The sequence below is a fragment of the Acinonyx jubatus genome, chromosome B4, assembly GCF_027475565.1.
Source record: "Acinonyx jubatus isolate Ajub_Pintada_27869175 chromosome B4, VMU_Ajub_asm_v1.0, whole genome shotgun sequence".
Lineage (NCBI taxonomy): Eukaryota > Metazoa > Chordata > Mammalia > Carnivora > Felidae > Acinonyx > Acinonyx jubatus.
The window spans coordinates 40,583,328-40,588,858 of NC_069387.1; positions in this window are offsets into that span (position 1 = coordinate 40,583,328).

Below are 5,531 nucleotides of genomic sequence, written 5' to 3' on the forward strand. Positions count from 1 at the left end.
TGAACTTGACATCACCAAGGCCGGGAGCTGGACTGAGAACTGAGTCTCTACTTCATTTTCTAGTCTCTGACTCTGCCTCGCATCCAAAATTTGCTACTGAAGCAAAGCCTCTTACTTGGACTGTGTCCTGAAAACCAAAATCACAGCTCCAGCCAGTCCTTTCAAGTCCTGGCCCTGAATCAGAACCAGCAGCAGTAGTTGTAGTGATAGTCTTGGTGTGGGGGTAGTTCTGTTGCCATAACAGGACTAGTAATTTGAGTAGCAGTGGCAGTTAATGCTGTAGTGGTTAACATTTAATGACGCTTAACTATATGCCAAGCCCTGTGCTGAATGTTAAATGCTTTATCGTATCTAATCCTAACAGATACCCCCATCTTACCAGGGAGGAGATCGAAACTCTTTGTAAAATACTCTGTTATAACTTTATGTGTTGTTGTTGCATAAGTAAGACCTATTCATTTTAGGAAAAACTCGGAAGATTCAGGTTAGCAAAATATATATAAAATAAAAGTCACCCAACATCACATCTCTTTAAGTTAATCACTACTATGCCCTACCAGGTATAAATTCCTCAGTCTCTTCATAAAAACAATATCATGCAGTATGTAGCTAAATCTGCTCATTTCATTCAACAAAGTACTGAGCCATTTTCCTTATTAATATAGTTTTTAAAACATCATTTTAATAGCTATTTTATATTCTATTACTTATTATTATTAATATTTAAATTACAGAGAAAGAGCGCACATGAGGAGGGGAGAAGGGTAGAAAGGGAGAAAGAGAGAATCCTAAGCAGTCTCCATGCTCAGTGTGAGCCCAATGCGAGACTTGATCCCATGACCCTGGGATCATGACCTGAGCCGAAATCAAGAGTTTGGACACTCAACCAACTGAGCCACCCAGGGGCCCTGATAGTCTATCGTTTTTAATACAATACACTTACCCAATCTCTTATTGTTGGACATTTAGATTTTGTCCTTTTGTTAATGTTTTGTTGTTATAAAAAAATTTTCACAGAACATCCTTATACCTTGAACACATCTTCATTTGTTTCCTTAGGATAGATTCCTAGCACTGGAGTTGCTGAGTTAAAGAGTGTGGGCATTTTTAAGGCTTTGAAGTCAGACAGCCCTGACCTTGAATCCTCCTCAGGGCCTGGTCTGTGGCCTGAGGCAAAGCGCTTCTGGGTCCTGAGTCTGTGTCCTGTGCTCCTTCTTCTCCTGTTTGCTCCTTATCACATTTCACTGTTCCTATTCTTCGAAGATCTTGCCCTCTTCCCGGATTGCAAACCCCGCAGTCAAGGCCTGTGTGTCTTCCTCACTGTGTGCTCACCAGCACCCAGCCCAGAGCTCACAGTCTAAGCAGAGACAATTTGGTGCTGCAAAAAGGTCAATGGTCTGGAAGGAAGACGCCCAGGTCTCATTCCCAGTGGTCCTACTCCAAGCTATGGTCCCAGACAAAGCCCTCATTACCTGTCAGGTCTCATCACCTCTCACTCTATACTTTTACACTAGCAATGCTGAGCCAATGCTTCGCAGAACTAATCATTCTCAAGACACGCCTGCTCTTCTACATTTCTATGCCTTCGCCTACATTTCTATGGGCAGATCTGGAGGCCCATACTATGCCTTTGTGCAAAATAAAAAAAGACGCCTCTTCCTCTCAGTGGAGAGCAGGCTGGATTTTAGGCCTCCCTCCTCCCTTGGCCTGGCACCATATTGCATTGACCAACCTGGATACCATTGTTGAAGCTTGCAACAAACACAGCTAGGCCACCTAGCAAACCTCCATTCATCCATCGAGTTGTAAATTCAAATGCTACCTCCTCTGTAAAGTCATCTTACTGTAGCAGATGTATTGGATTTGTTGTTGTTGTTGTTGTTGTTGTTGTTGTTTTGGTAAGCTTCCTCTGCTTTTTGAATAGCCTCCATTAAAATGATTAATCTTAAAGGACCTGAATGTGAGACAGGAAACCACCAAAACCCTAGAGGAGAAAGCAGGAAAAGATCTCTCTGACCTCAGCCGTAGCAATCTCTTACTCGACACATCCCCAAAGGCAAGGGAATTAAAAGCAAAAATGAATTACTGGGACCTTATGAAGATAAAAAGCTTCTGCACAGCAAAGGAAACAACCAACAAAACTAAAAGGCAACCAATGGAATGGGAAAAGATATTTGCAAATGACATATCAGACAAAGGGCTAGTATCCAAAATCTATAAAGAGCTCACCAAACTCCACACCCAAAAAACAAATAACCCAGTGAAGAAATGGGCAGAAAACATGAATAGACACTTCTCTAAAGAAGACATCCGGATGGCCAACAGGCACATGAAAAGATGTTCAACGTCGCTCCTTATCAGGGAAATACAAATCAAAACCACACTCAGATATCACCTCACGCCAGTCAGAGTGGCCAAAATGAACAAATCAGGAGACTATAGATGCTGGAGAGGATGTGGAGAAACGGGAACCCTCTTGCACTGTTGGTGGGAATGCAAATTGGTGCAGCCGCTCTGGAAAGCAGTGTGGAGGTTCCTCAGAAAATTAAAAATAGACCTACCCTATGACCCAGCAATAGCACTGCTAGGAATTTACCCAAGGGATACAGGAGTCCTGATGCATAGGGGCACTTGTACCCCAATGTTTATAGCAGCACTCTCAACAATAGCCAAATTGTGGAAAGAGCCTAAATGTCCATCAACTGATGAATGGATAAAGAAATTGTGGTTTATATACACAATGGAATACTACGTGGCAATGAGAAAGAATGAAATATGGCCTTTTGTAGCAACGTGGATGGAACTGGAGAGTGTGATGCTAAGTGAAATAAGCCATACAGAGAAAGACAGATACCATATGGTTTCACTCTTATGTGGATCTTGAGAAACTTAACAGAAACCCATGGGGGAGGGGAAGAAAAAAAAAAAAAGAGGTTAGAGTGGGAGAGAGCCAAAGCATAAGAGACTGTTAAAAACTGAGAACAAACTGAGGGTTGATGGGGGGTGGGAGGGAGGGGAGGGTGGGTGATGGGTATTGAGGAGGGCACCTTTTGGGATGAGCACTGGGTGTTGTATGGAAACCAATTTGACAATAAATTTCATATATTGAAAAAAAACTTTGTTAAATAAAGGTAGTATTGTGAGGATTCTACTTTGATGAAATTTTTAAAAAAATAAATAAATAAAATAAAATGATTAATCTTATTGGATTATGGCCGTTTACCTATATACCTCTCTACCCCAGTAGATTATCCTCAGTGTTTTTCCTCTTTTATTCCTCATGCAAAGTCCAATTCCTGACTCACAGGAAGTGATTAATAAGCCTGAATGAATGAATAAATGAATGAATGACATTTTATATCTCTGGTCCTCATGTTGCTTGTCTGAGAATAAAGGGATCAGAATAACAGATGCCTGAAGTTCCTGCCAACTCTAAAATCCTCTTTTCCAGGGCACTTGGGTGGCTCAGTCGGTTAAGTATCCCCCTCTTGATTTTGGCTCAGGTCACGATCTCATGGTTCATGAGTTCAAGTCCCAAGTGGGGCTCTGTGGTGACAGTGTGGAGCCTGCTTAGGATTCTCTCTCTCCCTTTCTCTCTGCCCCTCCCCTACGTGGTCCCTCTCTCTCTCTCTCTCTCTCTCTGTCTCTGTCTCTCTCTCAAAATAATTTTTTAATGTTTATTTCTTTTTTTAAGAGAGAGAGGAAGAGAGTAGGGGAAGGGCAGGGAGAGAGGGAGACACAGAATCTGAAGTGGGCTCCTGGCCCTGGGCTGTCACCACAGAGCCCGACGCAGGACCTGAATCCTGAACTGGGAGATAATGACCTGAGCCGAAGTTGGACACTTAACTGACTGAGCCACCCAGGAGCCTCTCAAAATAATTAAATAAACATTAGAAGGAAAAAAAAAAAACAAAACGAATTGCCTTAGGAGACCCTTCCAGAAAGTGGTTTGCCTTTTACCTCATTATGTAAATCATCTATTTCCGTCACTTGTCTTTCTCAGACATTTTCACAAAAGGAACATCTGTTTCTCAACACAAGACAGCTCCTTATACATCTTGAAGCTAATGATGTTACTTCTCTTGTGAGAAGAAATTTTACCATGTCCTTTCTCTGTCTCCAGATGTCTCATCCTTACGTGGACATTGTTAATCTCTGAAGGACAGCACATCATTTGAGGGCATCAAGCCTCTGAAATACTAACAGAGGCAGCCGTCTAGAGTAGAGGTTTTACAAACCGTAGGCATTCCTGGATCCCAAAGGGTTCACTAACTCCCTGAAATTCTATTCACAATATTGTATGCTTGTGCATTTTCTGAAGGAAGATCCACCTCTTTCTTCAGATCCTCAGAGGAGCCCCCTTGACCCCAAAAGAGCTAAGAGCCACTGGTCTGCAGCCTGGGCTAAAATAGGCTGGAAAGTACAGGGGCTTTTAAGATCACATAATATTCTGGCACATTCTTCGGAATTTTATTAAAGACAGAATCCTTAACAACTACAGACTGGAGTCTTTGGAACTAAGTCCCTCCCCTCTTATCAGTTGACTTCACTTAGGGGCTTCCCCAAATCCCTAGGACTCACTGAAACCCAGCCTGCACCGCAGACACAGAAAAGCTTTGGGGGAGATGTCAAATGACTGACACCTCCGCCCTTGTGTTTTAATAGTAATGGCCTTGGGGCCAGAAGATTGGGTTCCTGCGAAGGCATGGGACCCTCTGAAGATCAGAATCACTATTCCACCACAAGGTGGCACTCAAAGCCCAGACAGATGGGGCAACAAGCATCTTTTCTCGGCTCAGTAGGACTCAAGAGCAGTTCCCCAGGCACTAAGCCAAAACTTGAGCTCCTGGTTATACAATTGGTCCACAAAGCCCTTCTACCCACACCCAGTGTCCTGCAGGGGTCCTTGTTGTTCTTGTTAATGCAAAGTCTGTGTGTGGTTCTTGCTGACTTCAGTCCCTTCCCTAGAGGTGACCCCGATGAAGATCCTGGTCCTGGATATACATAGTGCACACACTTCTGCTCTCCATGCCCTGCCTGGAGTCACTCCTGGGGCTCCGAAGGATCTGAACCCAGTGCTTGAAGTCCTTAGTATGATTTCCAGGTTGTGAACCCAGCCCTGTAGGTTGTGCAGATGGGATGTCATTCAAACATCTCTATAGTAGTGACCCACTCAGACAAGAATAAGGAAAGGATCAATATTTACTTAGGCCAAAGGGAAGAATTACCAAGAGTAGCTGCAGCTTGAGTGGGGATCCCACACTGCCACGTACTCTAGTGAGGGTGCAGTTTGGATACAGACGACAGGAAGCAAATCTAAGCCCATCCGAAGAGTATGAGCTTGGACAAAATCAAAAATACTACATTTATAAATGGAGTTGAAAACATTTAAGTCGAGAAGACTCACCTAGATCGTTTGCAAGCCCTAGGTCTGGCATCCTAACCTCAAGTCTCTGGCAAATAGACAACTTAGCCATCTTGAGATAGTAATCACAGATCATGGTCATACATCATCCACGGGAGACAGGAAA